This window comes from Triticum aestivum, chromosome 1B (genome assembly GCF_018294505.1).
Source record: "Triticum aestivum cultivar Chinese Spring chromosome 1B, IWGSC CS RefSeq v2.1, whole genome shotgun sequence".
Classification (NCBI taxonomy): domain Eukaryota; kingdom Viridiplantae; phylum Streptophyta; class Magnoliopsida; order Poales; family Poaceae; genus Triticum; species Triticum aestivum.
In genome coordinates this window covers 131,437,102-131,460,439 of record NC_057795.1, presented here as the reverse complement: position 1 = coordinate 131,460,439, position 23,338 = coordinate 131,437,102, and the positions used below count along the sequence as shown (strand labels likewise).

At 47.6% G+C, this 23,338-nt stretch overlaps 1 long non-coding RNA gene across 1 annotated transcript; it reads left to right on the top strand.

Moving 5' to 3' along the window:
• The first annotated feature begins 18,873 nt into the window (after positions 1–18,873).
• LOC123088121 (uncharacterized) lies at positions 18,874–20,569 on the top strand. The gene is made up of 3 exons (XR_006441696.1): positions 18,874–19,203; positions 20,011–20,066; positions 20,330–20,569. It is a non-coding gene; the product is annotated as an uncharacterized lncRNA (long non-coding RNA).
• Positions 20,570–23,338: the final 2,769 nt, after the last annotated feature.

Here is a 23,338-nt window from a genome sequence, read left to right as displayed (position 1 = left end):
ATCCTTCTTGCTTGGTCTTGGGAAATGGATGCAGGAGAAGTTAGTTTTATGCGCGAAACCCATCTTCTTGTTCCTTTGTTTCTTCATCTGCACGTGGCCACCTCTAAAGCTGAAGCCTTGGAGAGCATCATCTAGAATATTCATTATGTGGGTGTAGTCTTTTTTCTCGTAGTCTCTGTAAGGGTCAAAATACACGGCATGGGAGACTTGCGGGTAAAGAATGATAAGGATGGCGCGCCCGTTGCTGCGGGGAAAAGACACCTCAAATTATTCCCCATATGAGAGAGAAGGAATGATTGAAATGTATGAAAGGGTTGTGCAGAACTGACTTACTTTGGATGATAAGGCATGAGGACAATTTCCCGATCCTTATTCTATACCATAAAGTTTCGGAGGTACTCCCGAGCAGTTTCATGCTCAAAGTCGCCAAGACTCAAGAAAGACTCGTGCATGTAGTACGGATCCGCCACACAGATTTGCGAGACTTCTTCACTCTTCATGACGGAGCTCATATGTAGCGCAAAAAGGCGAACGATAGTAAAATCGAGCCACCTTGTTAGAAACATCTCAAAGATATGGTCAAACCGCAGGAAGAACACCTCCGCGGGCCGTGTGTCGACGTAGCACTTCCCCTCAGGCACACGAGCCGTGTATGTCGGATATCCTGGATCCTTGGAGGCTAGTAGGCTTTTCTCAGTCGACAGCACATGGTCGTGCAGTCTCCTGAGATCCCCTGATAGTGCCTCCAGCGGTTTCGGCGGTAGCATCGGCTCGCCCGTGAGATGGAACATGACAGCACCTTTCACGGGTACACGCTGTTTGGAGGCAGTTACCTGCCCCGATCTCTTCCTCTCCTTTTTCTTGGGCACACCTTCCAGACCCTTCCTTAACCCCTGCCCCAATGTTTCCGGGCTAAGTATTGCATGACCCTCGCGCCCGGCTAGTTGAGCCTGTGTTGAGACGGCATCTTCAGGCGTGTCCTATGAGTATTTCATGAAGAGAGACTTTTTGGAATCCCTGTTGCGACCCTGCCCGGGCATATCATCCATATCCTCATTAGCAAGCTGATAGCCCGACTCGTCATTTGGTTGACTCATCATATCTATGTCACAGTCATACGCGTTTGTATTGAGGAAATCCATAGGGTCGACCTCCGTCTCATCATCCATTCTCTGTTCTATAGGAGAAATTACATCAGCCAGTACTATTGCACTCCCTTGATCATGTCGTCCGCCGCTCTCACCCGGCACTACAGGAGCTGGTAATTGAGTAGGCGGGGTGGTAGTCGCCGCACATGCTTGTTGATGTGTGGTAGTTATTGGTGTGCTCTCGGCCAGCTCCAGACGAATAAGATTCTTCGGCCATAGCAGCGCCCAATACTTGCAGCTTCCAATCCGCGGCGGGGTCTCGTCGTCCGCTCCCACATGCTGTACTGGAGGAGGCAAATCCTCGTGCCCCGATTTCACACTGGTCAAGCTAACCCTGAAGTGCCCAGCGGGGATCGGCTGGTTGTGGAACGTGCGTTGAGAGGGGTCCATTATCATCCCCTTTCCCACGTCCACCTTTTGGCCTTTGATCAAGTAGAGTATGGTGCACGAGGTTTCTTTCACCTGCAAACACATATCTCTGCGGCGTAAAACAACCGAAAGGCAACAAAAATGGAATATTATATATATATATGTTGGTGCGACATGTAATTACCGTGACGGCGTCGAGCTCAGCCAAAGACGAAGGCCCACCTAGCGCGCCTGAGACTGAGGACGGGCTGCTATGAGCGGGAGCGGCTGCGAGAGGAGGCCCGGTTGCGTGAGCAAGTGATGGTGCGATGGTGTAGTTGTTCATGGAGTTGCTCCCGACGAAACTGGGCAACGGGAAATCATGTACCGTCTTGTCTGGATTTTCCTTCGCCCAGTTGATGATAACTGGAACCAAGTTAGTAGCGAAATCATTTTTTCGCATCCTTGGCTGCTGTAGCAACTCATATTTGTCCTCGGCTGCTTTTTTCGCGTCCTTGGCTGCTTTTTTCTCGACCGCAAGCTTCACCTTCGCGTCGATGTCCGCCTAACTAAACTTCTTTTTCTGCTTCTTGGCCTCCTGGCCCTCGTTGTAAAACACCTTCCACATGGCGCCGTCTCCAGCGCCATGCACACGACCATATTGCGGCCGCTGGTCCAAAGGGAGTCCCTTAAGTTCGTTCAAGGCCCGGTTGAGAGGGGTTTCCCACTTGGGCCTCATCGGAGAAGCAGGGCTTTTGGCTGCAAGCTGGTGTTGCTTCTCCAGTAGTCTAATCAATTTCCTTGTGATCTTGTCTGTGTAAAAAACCTTTTTCTCCTTGTCCCACTTGTAGCGGGCCCTGATGAAGTCATGCTCCAAGGGGTTGGTGAACTTCGCGAAGGGGTCTAGGAGACCCGCGGCTTCACGTTCCGCGTCCTCCTTATCCCATATGGGCCTTTTACCGAGGTAGCCACGGCTTCCGAGGCGATGCTTCCCCGTGTTCCTTTGCTGAAGGCTCTTGAATTTCGCAGCCTTAGCCTTGGCTGCCTCGGTAGCGCAAGTGTCCTTGAACTTTTCGAACTCCTCTTCCGTAAGTGTCGGATTTTCCTCCAGAATCTTGGACAGGGGTTCATCAGCCTCAATAGCTCGTTTCACCCTCCCTCTCCAGGAGGCCAAATCATTGCTGAACATGCCCATGGCGTGATTGTTAATCTTTTTCATCTTCGGATCATCCCACGGTTGTTCTATGTTATCATCCCGGTCGGGAACTTGAATCTCTTGTGCAGCTTCGTTAGGAGCAACTCCGTCCAATGTTCTTTACTCCTTAAGTCATCATCGTTGATGCTCGCGCATTCCCGTAGGATGCATCATACTTGGTTCCCATAGCACTTGCGAGGTTCTACCGACTCTAACGGCTCAAACTTGCCAGGTGCCATCTTTGTGATCACAAGTCGCCCAATCCCTAGTTTGTTAGGTTTTCGTATCCTCTGCTTCTTATGCTTCCTCTTTTCATTAGCGGCATCGGGGCCGGTACCTTCCCCGCTGGTACCTTCCCCACCGGTCTCGGTGCCGCCATCGGTGCCGGCGCTATCGGTGTCGATGTCGGCGTCAGTACCATCATCGAGGCCGACCTGCAAACCTTTCTTAGGAGTCAAATAGTCGAGGTACTCTTGTTCACCCTCATAATCCATCTCGTCTGCATCTTGGTCAGAAGGCCCAGTTTCTTCGTTGTTCGACATGGTTCCTATGATTAAGTGTCCTCATTTATTTCTAAAAGTATGAATAAATGAGTGACATAAAAAGAAATCTATGTGCCAGCACTCTATATGCCAACTATGTAGCACAAATCATGCCTTTATTCACGGGAAATTTCGGCATGACCTTTGCTAAAAAATGGACATATCGAGTGCCTGAAATTCACCGGAACGGAAATGAATCAACATTCCGGCGTAACATAGGCAACTCGGATCATTTTCCAAACATGACATGTCCAAAACATGACATATGCACATATCACATGTCTAGTTCATATTTGCATATAAATAGATAACCTAATTAACATACTACCCTAACTAAAACATAAATAAATTAACTGAAGAACCCTAGCAGAGAGAGAGGGGGGTTTACAGAGGGTGCAGGGGCGAGGAGGCAGGCCCGACAACGGCCGGGAGGGGAGAGGAGGAAGGCGAGGGCCGACGGGTCGGGGGCGAGCGCGCCGGGGTCAGGGACGAGCGCCGGCGCCGGGGTCGGGGGCGAGGGCTGGGTCGGGGGCAAGCGCTAGGGTCGGGGGCTAGCGCCGGCGCCGGAGCCGGGGGCGAGCGTCGGGGTCGGGTCGGGCGCGGCGGTGCGACTGGGGAAGAGAGAGTGGGGATTTGGGGGGAAAAGGCGGGATGAAGCGGGGCGAGTGAGAATTTTGGGTTAAGTAGACGTAGCAATAGCGCATTTGGAAAAAACACGCCGCTACTACCTTCAGTAGCTGTAGCGCTTTACACGAAATGCGCTACTACTAACTTCAGTAGCTGTAGCGGTTTAGGCAAAACGCGCTGCTACTACCTTCGCTACTGCCAGTTTTCCTTTTTCTTTTCCTTTATTTTATCCCACTTCTATTTCCCGAGGGCAGTGAATGAAGGGAGGGCGATATATATTGCATCTTTTGACGGTTAAATATGTATGCAAAATAGGAACATATATATTACACATCATTGGACCCATGCATAATAATGGCTAAGTGTGTGTACAAAATGGGAACATATATATATATATATATATATATATATATATATATTACATCATTTGACCATTAACATACGTTTCCTCAGTGCTGACGTTTTCGTTTTTGAGTCAGCTTCTTTCCCTTCTTGTTCGTCGAAGAATAATTGAGCCCCTCATTGTGACTTTGCCTTCTCCATGGAGTACGATTTTTCTTAGGTAATGTAGTATTGATTCTTATTTTGACGTATACTTCATCATCATCGTCATCTTCCCTCATTGGGTTGCCAAACTGATCATAGTCTTCCTCGTTGGCGACTCGATCCATTCCAATGATGTTCCTTTTGCCTCTCCTCACGACAACACGGCTGGGATTGCGCGGGTCAGTTATGAAGAAGCATTGTGTCACGTGCTTAGCATGTACCCATGGCTTGTTTTTTGCGATAGCGTTCACGGTAGTGCTCTTGGCGTCGGGTATAGTCATGGTAGTGAAAATCCGGCTTTCTCTTTCGACATTCTTAGCCCATCTGACATGGAACATCGTCGTGTTGTGCATTCTAGAGTAGTCAAGCTCCCAGATCTCCTCGACCCTTCCATAAAATCGTTTAGTTGCGCCATTGTCGCTGCCGGTCATGCATTCCATCATCACCCGTGGGTTCTGATCATCGCTGTCCATATCTTTGGCCTCCGTGTAGAACGTGTATCCGTTGATATCATATGCCTGATAGGTTACGAGGTTGGGCGAGGGCCATGTGCTAAGGCGTATATGAGCAATCCGTCCTTAGAGCCCTCCTCCGGGGGGTTAGCAATAATATGCTCTTTGAACCAATGCAGGAAAGTGGAGTTGTTCTCTCTAGTAACATCGGCGTCCGTCCTGCATACCCCCCGGTCACGATACTTCTTTGCGATAATTTCTTTGTGCAGTGCCACGAAAGGATCTACCTCGTCTAGGTGTTGTAGCACTACCAAGTTTGCTCTGTCAAAGTCGCTGCGTCGATCTGAGTATGCCACGTGAAGTTCCCTGCGACCGTTGCAGTGACCATCTCCTTCGAGCCTCCCAACGTGCTTGTTAACGGGCAAACCAACACTAACACCAGGCGGCTGGTCTGCGCCATATAGAAAATTCTCACAGAAAGAGATGCACTCTTGTGCCAAATAGCCCTGGACGATGCTTCCATCCGGACGGGACATGTTAGGAACGAATCCTTTGATGATCCCATTCATCCGCTCAAACGTCATCATGTTGTGCAGGAATGACAGCCCCAGGTCTATTATGTCATCCACAATATGGACACACACCTGCATCATCACGTCAAAGAACGCGGGCGGGAAGTACATCTCAAGCTCATTCAGTATCACAACCGTACAACTTTCTGGGGACATTTCTTCCCGACCTTCTTGTATCGAGAAGCATTGCGCACCGGACAGCTTGTTTTTTCCGCGTGCTCCTTCCGATAAATTATGCAAGCGTTGATGCATGCATGGTATCTAACATGTGGCAGATCAAGAGGGCACACGATCTTCTTGGCCTCATCAACACTACTAGGACATAGATTACCCACGGGAAGAACATCCTTTAGGTACTTGAGATGCTCATCGAGGCTAGTGTCGGCATATTTGTTTTTAGCCTTCGTCTTCAGGAGTTGGAGCGTGAAACTCAAGCGGGTCACCTCAGGATTGCAACCAGCATACAATTGAGTGTTCGAGTCTACCACCAGTTGCTCTAGCTTAGCCTCCTCTCTAGAAGCAGCTCTCTCAGTACTCGTCTCCTTGTGAAGCAATGCTTGAACATGAGGGTCCTGCACGATTGAACTTAGTACCGACGAACTCTGCTGCGTGGAGTCCATGTCATTCTCTCCGCCGCCATGTCCGGCCCCTTCTCCTCCGCCATGTCCGACCCCTTCTCCGCCGCCATGTCCGGCCTCTTCCCAGCCGCCATTATCGATCATCTCTTCGTCTTGCCCCGTGTCATCATTGCCTGCCCCGTCGGCATCCTGAACATCGTCAACCTCATCTTCAATTATCCACCGAGTATAGCCATCCATGAAACCAGTCATGAGCAGGTGCGCTTCGACACGACCATCATCATGGGGGTCGAGCCAAACTATTCCTTTGCATTTTCCACACAGACATAAAAGCTCTGTCCGGTTATTTTCTTTCATGTCCTGCACCGCTGACCGCAACCACCTGTCCACCATCATTCCACTGACCATCGCCAACTCTGCACGGTAATAATAAACAAATTGATTATAAAAATGCATGCATGCATCAAAGTCATACAAAAATTTGGCATGACCTTCCCTAAAAATAGGACATATATGGATCTAGAGTTTGCCCGGGATTTGCCGAAATGGAAATAAATCGACATTTCGGCAAAACATAGGCAACTCAAAAGCACAATTTGGCATCAACTCATGCACATAAACATATTCCCATTTTGCAAAAGCATGAAATTTTCATCACCTCTATCTCGAAATCGAGCACACAGTGGAGATGATGTTGTAGGGAGATCAAAAGTGCACAAAGCTCTTCTTGACAAAGATAGATCTAGTTAGGGGGCAAATAGGTCACTGAACTAAATCCTACATCTACCTAGCTACCTAATTTGGGAGGAGACAACTTCAACTAGTGGAGGAGAAAGGAAAAAGAGAAAGGAGATGCATTAATGGAGGTGGTATAGTTAGGTAGGAGTAATAAAGAGAGAGAAAGGTGGATAGAAGAGAGAGAGTAATGGGGGAGAAGTATTGAGGAAGAAGAAGAGTGAGAGTGGGAGCACGTGGGGGAGGTAGGGGAAAGGGAAGAGAGGAGGGGAGGGGAGGGACGGGTGGGGAAAAGGTGGTGGGTTGGTGCGGGATATCAGTAGCGCGGGAGCTAAAACGCGCTGCTGCTAAGGAATTAGCAGCAGCGCGCTTTGGGCGACGGCGCTACTGCTAACAGGGACAAAAAAGTGTGCCAATTTGAAATTTAGCAGCAGCGATCTCAGAAAAAGCGCGCTACTACTACATCTGTTGCAGTAGCACGGTTCGCGCCACCGCGCTACTGCTAAATGGAGTTAGGTGGACACCGCCGGTCGATATTTGTAGCAGCGTGGTTTACACCGAGCGCGCTACTGCTAAAACTTATCAGTAGCGAGTTTCCCGCAGACGCCCTACTACTAATTAGCAGCAGCGCTCCTTTTTGAGCCATGCTGCTGCTAAGATTCTGTGTATAGGCTTTTCCCTAGTAGCGACTGAGCATAATGGGCTAGGGATAACTTGCTTTAGTGTTGATATTTTGCAAGACATGGTTGCTTTGTTGATATGCTTAAGTATTGAAATTCCCGTGTCCCCTCAACAACACTTTGCTTATCATAAGAGATCGTTTTGGCATGTCCATTGCCTCAAAAGGATTGTGCTACCTTACTGCACTTTTGTTACCATTACCGTTACTTGCTCATTACAAATTATCTTGCTATCAAAGTACTCGTTACTTATAATTTTAGTGCTTGCAGACATTACCTTGCGGAAAACTTCTTGTCATTTCCTTTTGCTCCTCGTTGGGTTCGACACTCTTACTTATCGAAAGGACTACGATTGATCCCCTATACTTGTGGGTCATCAGATGCCTATCATATTAGAACTAAATTCATAACCTAAGCATATTACCATGCTGTTTATAGAGACTTTATAGAGACTCTCAAAATAATATAAGTGAAGCATGATAGTTCAACAATTTCTATAAAATAAAGCCACCGCCATGCTCTAAATATATATAAGTGAATCATTGGAGCAAAATTGCCTAGCTCAAAAGATATAAGTGAAGCACATAGAGTATTCTAATAAATCACGGTTCATGTGTGTCCCTCTCAAAAGGTGTGTACAACAAGGATGATTGTGGCAAACTTAAAAGCAAAGACTCATATCATACAAGATGCTCCAAGCAAAACACATATCATGTGGTGAATAAAAATATAGCCTCAAGCAAAGTTACCTATAGACGAAGACAAAAGAGGGGATGCCTTCTGGGGCATCCCCAAGCTTAGGCACTTGGTTTTCCTTGAAGATGACCTTGGGGTGACTTGGGAATCCCCAAGCTCATGCTCTGCTCAAATCTTCACCCAAAATTTGAAAACTTCACAACACAAAACTCAATAGACGCTCTAATCTTGAGAGAAGCCACTAGTGAAAACCTATGGCCCCTGGGTCTCTTTTCCATCATATAAGTTCTCTTTTGTATCATAATAGTTTCTAATCTACTATTTCGCAATCTTTTACGTTCCGATCTATAAACCAAAAATATTTACTTTACCGTTTATCTATTTCTATCAGATCTGACTTCTGCAAGTAACCGTGAAGGGATTGACAACCCCTTTATCACGTTGGGTGCAAGTTGTTGATTGTTTGTGCAGGTATTCGATGACTTGTGCAGTTTCTCCTACCGGATTGATAACTTGGTTCTCAAATTGAGGGAAATACTTAGTCTACTTTGCTGCATCACCCTTTCCTCTTCAAGGGAAAAACCAACGCAAGCTCTAGAGGTAGCAGCATGCGGTTGCCGCCCAGCCACCTCGCCCGCTGTGTCACTCAGGTGACATAGCCTGAGAGTTTGCGGTGTGGATGGAAAGACCGCTAGGCACCTCAATCTAGCTCCCGCGCTCCTTCGCGGAGGAGTTGTCGACAGGCGGGCCTGTCGTGCTGCGGCTACAGCCCGACGGCTGCTGCAACCAGTCTTCATGGGAGGAGGTCGAGGTTACCCCCACGGGCTGTGTGTACCTGACCCAAGGGTGACAGACGTTTGCCCACGCCCGCGGCTTGAAGGGGAGGCACACCCTCCACTTCAAGTATGACGGGGTGACGACGCTCTTCGTGAAGATCTTCGGGGAAGACGGCGGACGCTTAGGGTGCTGCCTAGAGTGCGACAGCAGCGGCAGCGACTGAGGGAGTCCTAGATTAGGGGGTATCCGGACAGCCGAACTATATACTTTGTCCGGACTATTGGAGCGTGAAGATACAAGACTCAAGACTACGTCCCGTGTACGGATGGGACTCTCCTTTGCGTGGAAGACAAACTTGGCGATCCGGATATTATATTTCCTTCTTTGTAACCGACTCCATGTAAACCCTAGCCCTCTCCGGTGTCTATATAAACCGAAGAGTTTAGTCCTTAGAGGGACGATCACAATCATAATCAGCATAGGCTAGCTTCTAGGGTTTAGCCTCTACGATCTTGTGGTAGATCAACTCTTGTAATACGCACATCATCAATATCAATCAAGAAGGAAGTAGGGTTTTACCTCCATCGAGAGGGCCCGAACCTGGGTAAACATTGTGTCCCTTGCCTCCTGTTACCATCAGCCTAAGACGCACAGATCAGGACCCCCTACCCGAGATCCACCGGTTATGACACCGACATTGGTGCTTCCATTGAGAGTTCCTCTATGTCGTAGCTGCAAGGCTCGATGGCTCCTTCAATCATCAACAACAACACGGTCCAGGGTGAGACTTTTCTCCCCGGACAGATCTTTGTGTTCGGCGGCTTCGCACTGTGGGCCAATTCGCTTGGCCATCTGGAGCAGATCGACAGCTACGCCCCTAGCCACCAGGTCAGATTCGGAAACTTGAACTACATGGCCGATATCCGCGAAGACTTGATCTTCAACGGGTTCGGGCCGGCGCCAGGAGCACCAGACACTCACGATGAGCACGGCTTAGACCTGCTGTCGGATAATGCTCGGGATATCGCCCCTGTAGGAGCCCAGGATCTAAATCCGGAACAGATTGCGTTGCCCAAGGACTGGTGGATGGACCCCGCCACGTAGGCCGCACACTCATCGGCGGTGACACCGGACTCCTGGACTCGTATCCGGCTGTAGGTTCCAGTCCGCGTTCTCCCGAGCCCGCCGAACCTAGTTGGGCTCCGGTAATTGAATTCACCACTGCGGATATCTTCCAGCACTCGCCCTTTGGCGATGTGCTGAACTCGTTAAAGTCTCTCTCTTTGTCAGGAGACTCTTGGCCGAACTATGTCCGGCTCGAGTGGGAAGCAGGCAACGAAGCAATGCGTTGCCCACCCACCACCCACTTCATTGCCACGGTCGATGATTTAACCGACGTGCTTGACTTCGACTCCGAAGACATCGACGGTGTGGACGACTATGCAAGAGAAGAACAGGAACCACCACTCACGGGGCGGTGGACAGCCACCTCCTCATAGGATATATATATATTGTGGACACTCCGAAGGAAACCAATGGCGATGAGGCAACGGAGGATAACCCCTCGGGGAAGAAAGAAAAGCATGGGCGTCGTCGGCGCCGCTCCAAGCCCTGCTACAGCAATACCGGCACAGGAGACAAAAACAATCCGGATGATGCCGAAGATGAATACAACTCTGATCAGCCTGCCTTCGAGTAGGCCGAGCAGGAAGATGGGCAGGTCAGCCCAGACGAAGAGGTGACAGACGGATATCCGGAGGAGGACAACTATATGCCCCCTCCGAAGATGAGATTAGCCTCGGCGACAACGAGTTCGGCGTGCCTGAGGACCCCGTGGACCAGGAGCGCTTTAAGCGCCGGCTCATGGCCACTGCAAGGAGCCTGGAAAAGAAGCAGCAGCAACTCCAAGCTGATCAAGACCTACTCACAAACAGATGGACTGAAGTCCTGGTAGCTGAGGAATATGGACTCGAGCACCACACGGCTGACCGGACACCTCGTGGCTGGGATAAAATGGCACATCAGCCCAAATACCAGCCTGCACACCCACGCCAATACACTATGGCCCGGGGTAACAGGCAAGGCCTGCAGGATATACTGGAAAACAAAGCAGGACAACCAAGATCAATCTACGGATCATGGGGGCGCGCCCCAACACGCGACGACGATCGTCACGCCGGATACACTGTGAACAAGTTCGACTGAGCCGAATACAGCCACCCGGACTCATTGAAACTACGTAGCCACATAGCCCGGCATAGAGGTGCCGCACACCCCCTCTACTTCACTGACGAAGTGATGGATCATGAATTCCCAGAAGGATTCAAAACCGTAAACATCGAATCATACGATGGCACAATAGACCCCGCAGTGTGGATTGAAGATTTCCTTCCTCACATTCACATGGCCCGCAGAGACGATCTACACGCCATCAAGTATCTTCCCCTTAAGCTAAAAGGACCCGCCCAGCAGTAGCTAAACAGCCTGCCCGCAAATTCCATTGGCAGTTGGGAAAACCTGTAAGACGCGTTCCTCGACAACTTCCAGGGCACATACGTGCGACCACCGGACGCCGATGACTTGAGCCACATTACTCAACATCCCGGAGAGTCAGCCAGGAAATTCTGGACTCGGTTCCTAACTAAAAAGAACCAAATAGTCGATTGTCCGGACGCTGAAGCCCTGGCGGCCTTTAAGCATAATTTCCGTGATGAGTGGCTCACCCGACAGGTCGGCCAAGAAAAACCCAAGTCCATGGCGGCCCTCATGAGACTGATGACCCGCTTTTGCACGGGCAAGGACAGCTGGTTGGCTCGCAGTAGCACCACGCCACATTCCGGCACCTCAGATGTCCGTGACAATAACGGCAAGCCACGGTGCAATAGACATAAGAGACGGAACAATGGCGACAACGCTAAAGACACGACAGTCAACGCCGGATTCAGCGGATCCAAATCCGGTCAGCGGAAAAAGCCGTTCAAAAGAAACAATCAGGGACCGTCCAGTATGGACCGCATCCTGGAACGCTCATGCCAAATTCATGGCACCCCGGACATGCCAGCAAACCACACTAATAGAGACTGCTGGGTGTTCAAACAGGCCGGCAAAATAAACGCCGAAAACAAGGACAAGGGGCTACACAGCAACGATGACGAGGAGCCCTGACGTCCGAACATAGGAGGACAGAAGAAATTTTCTCCCCAGGTGAAAACGGTCAACATGATCTACGGCACCCATATTCCCAAACGGGAACAAAAGCGGACACTATAGGATGTCTATGTGATGTCAGCCTGTCCGATCACCTTCGATCGTAGGGATCACCCTACCAGCATCCATCACGGTGGTTCAGCCGCATTGGTCCTAGACCCAATCATCGACGGATTGCACCTCATGCGAGTCCTAATGGATGGCTGCAGCAGCCTGAACCTGCTTTATCAGGACACAGTGCGCAAGATGGGCATCGACCCTTCAAGGATCAAGCCCACCAAAACCACCTTCAAAGGTGTAATTCCCGAAGTAGAAGCCCGTTGCACGGGCTCTATAACATTGGAAGTGGTCTTCGGATCTCCGGATAACTTCCGAAGCGAAGAGTTAATCTTCGATATCGTCCCTTTCCGTAGTGGTTACAACACACTGATTGGACGAACCGCATTTGCTAGATTCAATGCGGCACCACACTATGCATACCTCAAGCTCAAGATGCCAGGACCTCGCGGGGTCCTAACAGTCAGTGGAAACATGGACCGCTCTCTCCGTACAGAAGAACATACTGCAACTCTCGCGGCGAAAGTACAATGCGGCCTTCCGCGACAAACCACCAATCCGGTGACGACAACCTCGAACACCGTCAAGCGAGTCCGGAGCACCCCGCAACAGGATCGCCAGGCCCGCCAAGAGCGTGCCTAGTAGTCCGGCCTCCGCTCAAGCCCCCTCAAAGTAGCATTTGTGCCGCGCGTACACAATTACAAACTCAAAATACCATGGGCATAGGCGGAGGCGCAACAGTGACTTAGTCAATGGTGTGGTATAACCGCAAACATACTTACATAATCCCCCTTTATCTTTCAGGCACTACTTTAGGGCAGCTTCTTCAGAAGAGCCCGATTGTCAGACTTACATAGGAGAGAAACCAAGGAGGCAATAGGCTTTGCGCACAAAGGAAATACCCAGGTGGAATCTGTTCGCGATCGTTGTACCTGTTTTTTATACCTACACGCAGCCCGCCGTTGGATAGAACATGTTAAATAGTCCTATTAACTTCTGCTTAAACGCACTCATTGTAAATATATGCTTAAACGTGTATTCATCAATGGGAGATAATACATAGCGTCAGCTTATTATTCCTATTTGCACATTTTTCTTATAATTTTTTATTTAATATCGCATCCGTACACCTTGGTACATTTAGTTTGCTAGGGGCTTCTTATGGTGCCCCATAATACGGCAAGACAAGTCCGAACACTTTCAACAGTACGGCACCCCGAACTTATAGCACTATATGCATCAGCTCCGAATCATGTCTTGGGTCAATAGTTGGGTTTGCCCGGCTCCCTTGTTTTGGTACCTTACGTTCCGTTATATCGGCTAAGGTAGCGTAGGGAGAACTACTGCGATTGTGTCCCGGTTCTTCCGGACGAGCACCTCAGTAGAGAAAGCCGAAAACTGACCGGCATGATGCGGCGAGAGCTGGTCGCTGCTCGAGAGGTCTTAAAATCCTTAAATATTTTTTTCTGCTTCAGGCAAGGAATCGACTTCGTCCAATTTAGGCGTATATAGCGCCCCAATTCGGCTTTCCGAATTCTAAGGGCTTCGCCAAAATTTAAAATTGTAGACTTCTATGGCTAAGTGAAAGTTATAAAGCCGCATAGTCCGATTGCCTTGTTCGCTGCGCCAGACACCTCCTTAAGGGACCAAAAATTAGGATTAAGAGTGTCCTGGTTTTTCCAGGAACACGCCGGTACTAGTTATGTGGAGGCGGAAGCCGACGACTGGCCTACTTTCAGAATTCTATAAATAGCCGCACAGAAGGTAATATTTGAAATCAAAAAGCGCTATATAGCACAAGTAGCTTCGTCTTTATATTACAACAATGACAGAACTACATTTACTCAAGGATCGTGTCCTTAGTACATTCATCGGCCACGAGACAAGCGCCTTTCATAACACCATCATAATATTTTTCGGGACAGTGATGCGCCTTGGCCTCCGGCAGCCCGTCCTTCACCAGCTTGCCCCAGTGCACCTTCGCACGGGCAAAGGCCCGGCGGGCACCCTCAATGCAAATGGATCGCTTGATCACCACAAGCCGTAGACAGGCATTTACCATCCTCTTTATCAAGCCGAAGTAGATGGTAGGCAAGGGCTCACCAGGCCACATCCGGACTATGAAATCTTTCATAGCCACTTCGGCCGCCCTGTGGAGTTCAACCAACTGATTCAGTTGGTCACTCAGAGGCACCGGGTGTTCGGCTCCAGCATACTGGGACCAGAACAGCTTCTCCGTTGAGCTCCCCTCCTCGACAAGGTAGAACTCCGCATCATCAGATACGCTGCATGGCAGATCTGCGAATGCCCCTAGAGAGCTCCGAGTCCGGGTAAGTAAAAGAAATGTCTCCTCCACATGCTTGCTTTGCATAAAGAATGTCTTACCCGCCGCTATCTTCTTGGCCGCCTGGATTTCCTGCTGGGCCATTTGGGCTTCGACCTTGGCATCTTTCATACTCGCAAGGGCCTTCACAAGCTCAGACTCCTTCGTCTTGAGGTCACGCTCCAAGGACTCGAACTTCTTGCCGAGATCCTGGAGCTCTTGCTGTACCTCGCCCACCCTAGCGTTCTGCTTTTCGCACTCAATGCGCTCTAGGGCCACCCTATCTTCGGCCTCGGACATTGCTTTCTTCAGGGACGGCACTTCAGTTGTGGCCCCTATTTGAAAGTCATGACACTTTTTCATTAGAATCATCAATTTTGTCTATTGTTTATGATACACGGACGGGGAATCACAAACCTTTGTTCTCTTTGAGCTGCCTCTTCGTGAGGCTGAGCTCTCCCTGTGCCTGCTCTAGATCCCGTCTGAGTCCGGCGACCTCGGTCGTACGGGCAGCAGCGGTAACCAGCACTGCCTGCTTATTCACATACACACTTACTATTAGTCTCCTGCAGATTTTAATTGACCCTCCGTTTGGCTTTTCTTTCCGAACAACAAACAGAGTATCATGGGCTACTACCTATCGGGTGATAATTTTACATATTTCTTACTTACCTCAAAACCTGTCAGGAGGCTGGTGCCACTACAAGAAATATGTCAACTAGTGACCTTCTGTCAGTGACCCTGGAAGAATTGGTCATAGATCTATGACCATTTCAGACCAATTGGTCAAAAGCTGTTCGAGGGGCTCCAAACCCTAAACCATTGCGACCATTTTGGTCAAAAAGGTCGTAATTTCATTACACGAAAAGGTCATAAAGCAAACAGCGCTAGTCCGCTGCCTTATTTCTAGTTGTTAACGACCAATATAGATGGTCATAGCCTTGTAAATTGTGGTGGGTTGCTATGACTAGGCGCCACCTCATCAGTTTTGCCTATGTGTCATGTCCATGTGGCAGTTTTTGCCCTAGGTTGTGAAGCAACCTATATTTCTGTCATTCCCAAAATTCCCAAAAAAAAACTCATAAATTCTTTGGGTCATATCTTCGTCAAATATGTAAAAACATTCCTTGCCTAGTTCAAAAATAATTTGAAAATATTCATTTTCCTATTCTGTTCAGAGCAGCACTTTGTGAAGGAAGTACCACTTTGGCATGTCCAAATGGTATCCATTTTCTACAGTGCTTTCCTATGCCCAAATAACCATCCTCCACCAAATGCCAGCTCAATCCATTCATTATTTTGAGCCCAGCTTCAACATTCGTATTTATGTCTAGTGTGGTAGTTTGTAAAGTAAGTACCACCTAGGCTCCTCCTTTTGAGGTGAAAATTTGTGAAGACGGTCTTCTTAGTAACTAATCATCCTCAGCCAAAACTCACGCCCAATAGCCATGTGCATTTCCCGTACCGCAAATCAAACACTTGGCTGCTTATTCATGTTTGAGCACCGATCGGTCTCCTCGTGAGAATCTTATGTTGTGATTTTCTTCCTAGCACCTACCCGGGGAGTGCCCAACCCACTAGACATGCCTAGGCTGCCCAGAACACATGGCAACGCCACGGTCACGCGGTGACCACGCGGCGGGCATGCGAGCTTACACGCTCTAGAGTTGGGGCCCTCGGACACCGTCCAAACCTTGATGTCTCACCATCAAACCATGTATTTCTGACTAAATAGATACTTATTTACCTAGAAGTGATTTTTGGAAAAAATAAAGAGCAAACTATGAGGCAGCTGCAGTTCAAATTTGACCCGTTTCCACCTGAATTGACAGGAATTTGTCTTTTCCACCAGAGGTCGATAAAAAAATTTGACACCCAACCATTTTGTCAATTGTGCATTATATATGGCCTAATATTTTGTAAAATTGATTAGGTCCAAATTTGCAACAATTATTTGGTAGTTCCTTCACAAAAAAACCTCCTTTTGGGCACTCGGAAAATGAAAAATGAATTTTTCGTGCAAAGCAAATGAAAACTCCCTTAGGCAACATTGTTTGGAATTCCAAGATGCACCCTTGTGCACAATATGAGATCATTTGAACAAACTATGCCATGAATGTGGCCATAAGATTGATCATTTGGCTTGAAAGCCATGAATCTTCACGCATGATAGCTCATTTCTGAGAACGCTTTTTTAAAATAATTACCATATTACAAGTTTATTATTTTTTCTGGAAACTTGGTCACATATAATGACACAATGCAAAGGTTTTCCAATTTTTTGATTTTTTTTGAATTTTTATGCCCGTTTCAGAATGCGGTCAAAACGGCGGGCTTGACCGTTCCTACCTAGTGGTTGAATCTTGGAATTTTTTTGATGTTTCTCTGATTAAACAGATACTTATGTAACTAGAAATGATTTTTGGAAAAAATAAATAGCAAACTATGAGGCAGCTGCAGTTCAAATTTGACCCGCTTCCAACTGAATCGGCGAGAATTTGTCTTTTTCACGAGAGGTGGATCAAAACTTTTTACACCCAACCATTTGGTCAATTGTGCATTAAATATGCCCTAGTATTTTAGAAAATTGATTTGGTCCTATTTTTTGACAATTATATGGTAGGTCCTTCACAAAAAAACCTCATTTGGGGCACTCGAAAAATGGAAAATGAGTTTTCCGTGTAAAGAAAATGAAAACTTCCTTAGGCAACATTGTTTGGAATTCCAAGATGCACCCTTGTGCACAATATCAGATCATTTGAACAAACTATGCCATGAATGTGGCCATAGGATTGATCATTTGGATTGAAAGCCATGAATCTTCACACATGACAGCTCATTTCTGAGAACACTTTTTTAAAATAATTGCCGTATTACAAGTTTATTATTTTTCCTGGAAACTTGGTAACATATAATGACACAATGCGAAGGTTTTCCAATTTTTAGATTTTTTTTTTGAATTTTTTGTGCCCATTTCAAAATGCGGTTAAAACGGCGGGCTTGACCGTTCCTAGCTAGTGGGTGAATCTTGGAAAACTTTTGATGTTTCTCTGATTAAATAGATACTTATGTACCTAGAAATGATTTTAGGAAAAAATAAATAGCAAACTATGAGGCAGCTGCAGTTCAAATTTGACCCGTTTCCAGCTGAATCGGTGGGATTTTTGTCTTTTTCACCAGAGGTGGATCAAAACTTTTTACACCCAACCACTTGGTCAATTGTGCATTAAATATGGCCTAGTATTTTAGAAAAATGATTTGGTCCAATTTTGCAATAATTATTTGGTAGGTCCTTCACAAAAAAACCTCATTTGGGGCACTCGTAAAATGGAAAATGGCTCTTTTGTGCAATGAAAGTGAAAACTCCCTTAGGCAACATTGTTTGGAATTCCAAGATGCACCCTTGTGCACAATATGAGATCATTTGAACAAACTATGCCATGAATGTGGCCATAGGATTGATCATTTGGCTTGAAAGCCATGAATCTTCACACATGACAGCTCATTTTTGAGAAATTATCCATAACTCTTTCTGTATCTATGATGAAATAGCTACTTATGTATCCATAAAAGCAAACAAGGAAGCATCTGTAGTTCAAATTTGACCGGGTTCCTGTCGATTCGTCAGAATTTTGTGAATTTGACAACAGGTGAATGCAATTTTTTTACGTGCAAACATTTAGTTAATTGAACATAAAATATTACCTAATATTTTTGAAAATTGGTGCGGTCCAGTTTTGAAACAAATATTGGGTATGTTCCTCTCAAAAGAGAGGTGAATAATAAACCGATTGAAATAAAGAGAGAGAAAAAGACCAAGGTGTGTTGGATGAGGGGAGGTGTTTGGAGCGTTGGATGTAGGTGGAGTGGATGGCTAAGATTTGTTCTAGGGGACGGATCTGTGGCCTCGCATGTGATTGGTCATGACCTTGGTGCTGCCGGAGTCAAAATAAACGAGAGAAAAAAAAGGAGAAAGACAGAAACCCCACGACCCTCTCTTCTCGTGAGCCCCATCTCTCTCTCCCCCGTGACTCCTCGCCGCCGCCGCCACCTACGGCGACCGATCCGGTGAGTTTTGGCGGCAAACGGCGGCTCCCAACGCACCACTGTGACCCCTACCCCCCGCTTCATCCTCCCATCGGACCAGATCCGACGCGCGCATCCTACAGCGGCCACGCGCCACCCTCTGATGGCTAGGGTTTTGACCTCCTTGTCGAGGTTGAGGCTCCTCTGGTCGTTAGCCGCTGTGACATGGACGGACCCGCGGCGTGCCAGCGAGGGCCTCCCTCCTCTAACCTCCATCGATGGCCATGGCGAGGTGAGCTCTCTTCTTCCTGGATCCCCCTCCTTAATTCTCTCTCTAATTACCATGTTCCCCCCTTGGTTTGATTCGATTCGATCTGGTGTTGTAGGTTCAGTCTGATTCGATCTGGGATACGCAGCGACAACGACAGCAACAGACCATGAACCCCCTCCCCCAAACTGGCCCTCCCACCGGCCGCCGCACAGCCGCCGGCCCCCACTGTCCGCTAAGGTTGAGGACACCGGGCCTGAACCACGGACGCCCCGAGCTGCCGGACCTGGATCACGGACACCATCCTTGTCTCCTCCGACTCGAACTAGGGCACCGCTGCTCCCGTCTCCAGTCCCTCATCTCCTCCAGCACTAGTTGTCCCCGCTTAAAGTGCCGGTCCTAGCCTCGTGGGTGGTGGCCTTGTGGGTGAGTTCTTGGAGTTGAATCCTTGGTTCCTGGTTTCCGCTTATACACTGAATCTCTAAAATTCTTGTCTATGTTATATAGTGCATGATTGCTTGCACAGCTTTGTACTGTCAAATAGAGTGCATGCTTGCTTGCTGTCCATTCAACAATTTTGCTTGTGACCGAACCCGTTTTGCTGAAACTGTTATAGTCAGAGAAACAATTTACTGAAATTGTTGTGGTCTGAAAAATAGTTAACAGTTTCTCTGTTACGTACTATTAAACTGATAGTCAGAGAAAATGTTAATGGAATCTAGTGGTTCTTTATGCATCTCTAGTCGTACCTAGTATTGTTTTAATGGAATCAGTACAATTTCTGTTACATTGGGATTGCTCTGTTTGCTTCATATTATGGTGTAAATGTCTTGCTAGCTTATTGTGGCAGCCGGCTGGATTATCGCTCATAGTGTCACTCGTATCACGCATGAGTGGTTGTACAACTTGGGGACTTGCATGGCTAGAATCGCATGGTCTATTTGGTGTTGTTTTCAGTGATGATTTGGGAAAACATAGCAGGTTGATTGATTTTGGGAAAACGCTTGCCTCTGCTTAACATATCTAAAATCTAGTCAAATTCCTCAACAACATAGTTGTTTTTTTACAACAACAATGCATTAAAAAATCTGACCTATCTATATACACACTTTGTGGAAGAAATAGGATATATATATATATATATATGTGCTTCTGTTGCTTCTATATTATATATATACATGTATGTTTAGTTATTCGACATTCTTCAACATTTTTATGTTCGATTTGGTGCAGGAGGATGCCTGAGCTGAGAAGGAGGACACCGTCGTCCACCCCGGCCACCACACAAGGTCGTCCTTCTACTTCTTTTGCTGTTTGTTCATGTACTACTTTTGTTTCAGTTCCATTGGCTCCTATTGCAAACAGGTCTATACATTAGACTAGCCCAAGTGTTGTGAGTGTTGGGTGTCCTAGATACAGAAATATACCAAGTGCAAGTGGGTGCTTGTGTTTTGCATAGTAGTAGATCTGCTTATGTGAGCTATACAATGGCCTATTTCTTCCTAATGATATGAACACTATGTCGTCTTGTCATTTTCCCTCTCTTCTGCAGGGATGGCGCCACTGTGCCCGACGCTTGCCCTGGTCACCGCAGTGGTGCTTCAGCGGCTTCTAGACCCTCTCCTGGATGTGGTGATGGTCACACCACAGCCATGGTGTGGCTGAGCCTCTACTACGGCTACAACCTCCCTCAGGTGAGCTCCTCCCCGTAACTTCTTCTCTGATGTTGCTCCTGCATGGCCTTCTCCATGATTTGGGTTGGATGTGCGGCTCTACTAGTTGCTGCTAGATGCTGTAATGAAGCATCAACTCCTACTGGAACTCCTACATGCGGTTCTAGGGTCTGTCAGTAGCTGCCCATGTGTACTTGCTTTATATATCTGCTCCTGTGATGCTCTGGTGACATGGGGTGGCTAATATCAAGATCATGGTGATGTTGATGCTTACCTTGCGTGTCTCTAGTGGTGGTGGTGTTGACAGCAGTTACACACCTAGCTTTTAACTAATATCATTACTGCTAATTTAGCTCAAGTTTATGTAAACATGGTTGAAATGAGCGCTACTAATTTTGATGTCTAAAATCAATTTTTACCCCAAGTCCTTAAGTAATTATTTTCATTACATCACAGTTAGCTTAGAATATTGACTAGAATATTATATGTATGCCCTGATGCATGTACACATACGGTTGAGCAAATACCGAGCTGCAGTGGTACAACCTGGATTTAGAGAACTTCAAGTACAAGATCAACAAGGTGACCGGCGTTATGGTGGCTATGTACGGCGGTGACCACAAGTTCTTCGATGAGCTGGCAGTATCCATATTGTGTGATATACGATGCTGCTCCGTTGTGCATCTCTCTTTTCTTATGTGTTGCATCATTGTTGTTTGATAGAGTAAATGATTTCAGTTCTGGTTGTGTCAAATCTTTACTATGTACCATGCTTAGTGTTTACTAAACTGAGGCATTCGGCATTGGAATTTAGGCATTTATGTATATTTTAGTTTTGGATGTGTCCAATGCAAACATTGTTGTCAAATGTCAAGTTGATTCTAAAATGTCTCATTAACTTCATTATTCTGTTATTTATTGTTAAATATGCTGTTAGATTTACTTCTATTTTGTTCCTAAACATTTTGTTCTGTAACATGCAGATGCTGGGCTTTCATGTTTCTTCGTGAGCATCAGGACAAAGAAGTCGGAGGAAGCATAGTTCTGACATTGCTGTCAACTATCAAGTTTTGCATTAATGAAGCCCTTTATACTGCTCCTATTTGTGTGTGTTTATGATGTAGCAGAACCTGGCTCATGTGATTGTACACTTGTGGAGCTTGTTATCTGATTGTAAACTTGATGCTGATCACATTTGTATGTGTGTTATATGATGTAGCACTTTGATGGTTGATAATATTTGAAGTATATCGTGTGTTTTCTGTGTGCCAATTTAAATACGAGGTATTTATTTGTGTGAAATAAAAAAAATATTGCCCTGATGGCTAGGACCCAGTACTAGAACCTGACAATGGGGGGCCCACCTGACTAGTGAACCCAATTTAGAAAAAAGGAAAAAAAATGAAACTGTTGAGACAAAAAGGCCATGGGCCGAAAATAAAAAGGCTACAATGTTGGGCTTGGTCCATGAAGCTAACAAATAATTCACATGAAAAAATATAGAAAGGCCGAATTGTTGGGCTAGGCCCATGTAGAAAACCGAATTGGACCGGGCTGAATCTTGTGCCACATCAGCTTGCCACGCTAGATGCCTATGTGGCCTGGGGAGGTTGCTAATGACCAAAACGCCAAAGTGGACATATTTTGGTCATAAACGTCTTCAACCATTCCAGAAGAAAGGTCGCTATAGTCAGTTAACGACCCTCATCTTTTGACCTTCTCTTTTTGGTCACAAAAAGGTCACAAATGAAAAAGAATGGCCTTTCAGTGACCAATAGTCAAGGTCACAAGTTGACATATTTCTTGTAGTGTGCAGGCTTCGGTTAGTCCGCTCTTGGCGGACAGAACCTTCTGAATCACCGCACTCATAAGAGTACGATGCTCTTCATCCATGGAAGCACCGCGAAGCGCTTCCAGTAGACTTTTTGACGCCCCTGGCGCAACGGAAGTCATCGACGCGGACGGCTCGCCCTCCCTAGCGAGGGGCCGCCTGCCCGAGTCCAGAAGCATGGGAGGTTCCGGCACAGTATCCGGCTGAGAGCCCGGCTTGCTGTGGCTCTCGTAGGCACGATCCACGGGGATCTTATACCCCGTGTGCCCGGCATCTGGAATCCGCCGTGGGGCATCTCCAGAGTCACCTCCCCCTGCTCCGGGAACCTTTAGAACAACACCTCCATGTCATCCAGAGGTCGAGGAGTAGTGGCTGTCGGGAGCGAGTTCATCGGTGAATCACTCAAAGACCCATCCAGATGATACCTCGGGATGGACCATGGCTGGACTGCATATATGTGTTCGGTGTTATAATAGATTATGAAGCAGAGTCGCACTAAAGTATAATAGAGTGTGGATACTTACGATCTCACTAGGGGCTTCCCCCTGGGCAGCCACTTCTCGTCGCTATAGGCGACCGTGGTGGAGTAGTTCGGAAGGGATGCCTTTCCCTTCTTGGGCGTCCTAGCCTCCCCCTCCGTGGTGGCTTTCCTCTTCTTCTCCTCCCTAGTGCGGGGAGGCAGAGTTTCTTCATGTTTCCCACCGCCTCCGCGAGAGGAATCTGCCTCGTCGTCTTCGGACGACGAGGGTATGATGGCCTTGCACCGGGGACCCTTCCCGGTCCCCTGGTCCGCCTCCTTAGGCCCCCCACCCTCTCCGGATCTGCGGCCTCTTCCTCTTCTTCTTCCCCTTCGGGGGAGGAGTGTGCCTTGTTGTCTTCGGACGAGGCGTCCGGTATGACCTTACGCCGGAGACCCTTCCTGGTCCCCGGGGCCTTCTTTTCGGCCTTCTTTTCCGGCGCCTTGTATGGTGCCGGGACTAGCATCTCCATTAAGAGAGCATCTGTTGGACCTTCTGGCAGTGGGGCCGGACAGTCAATCCGCTCCATCGTCTCCACA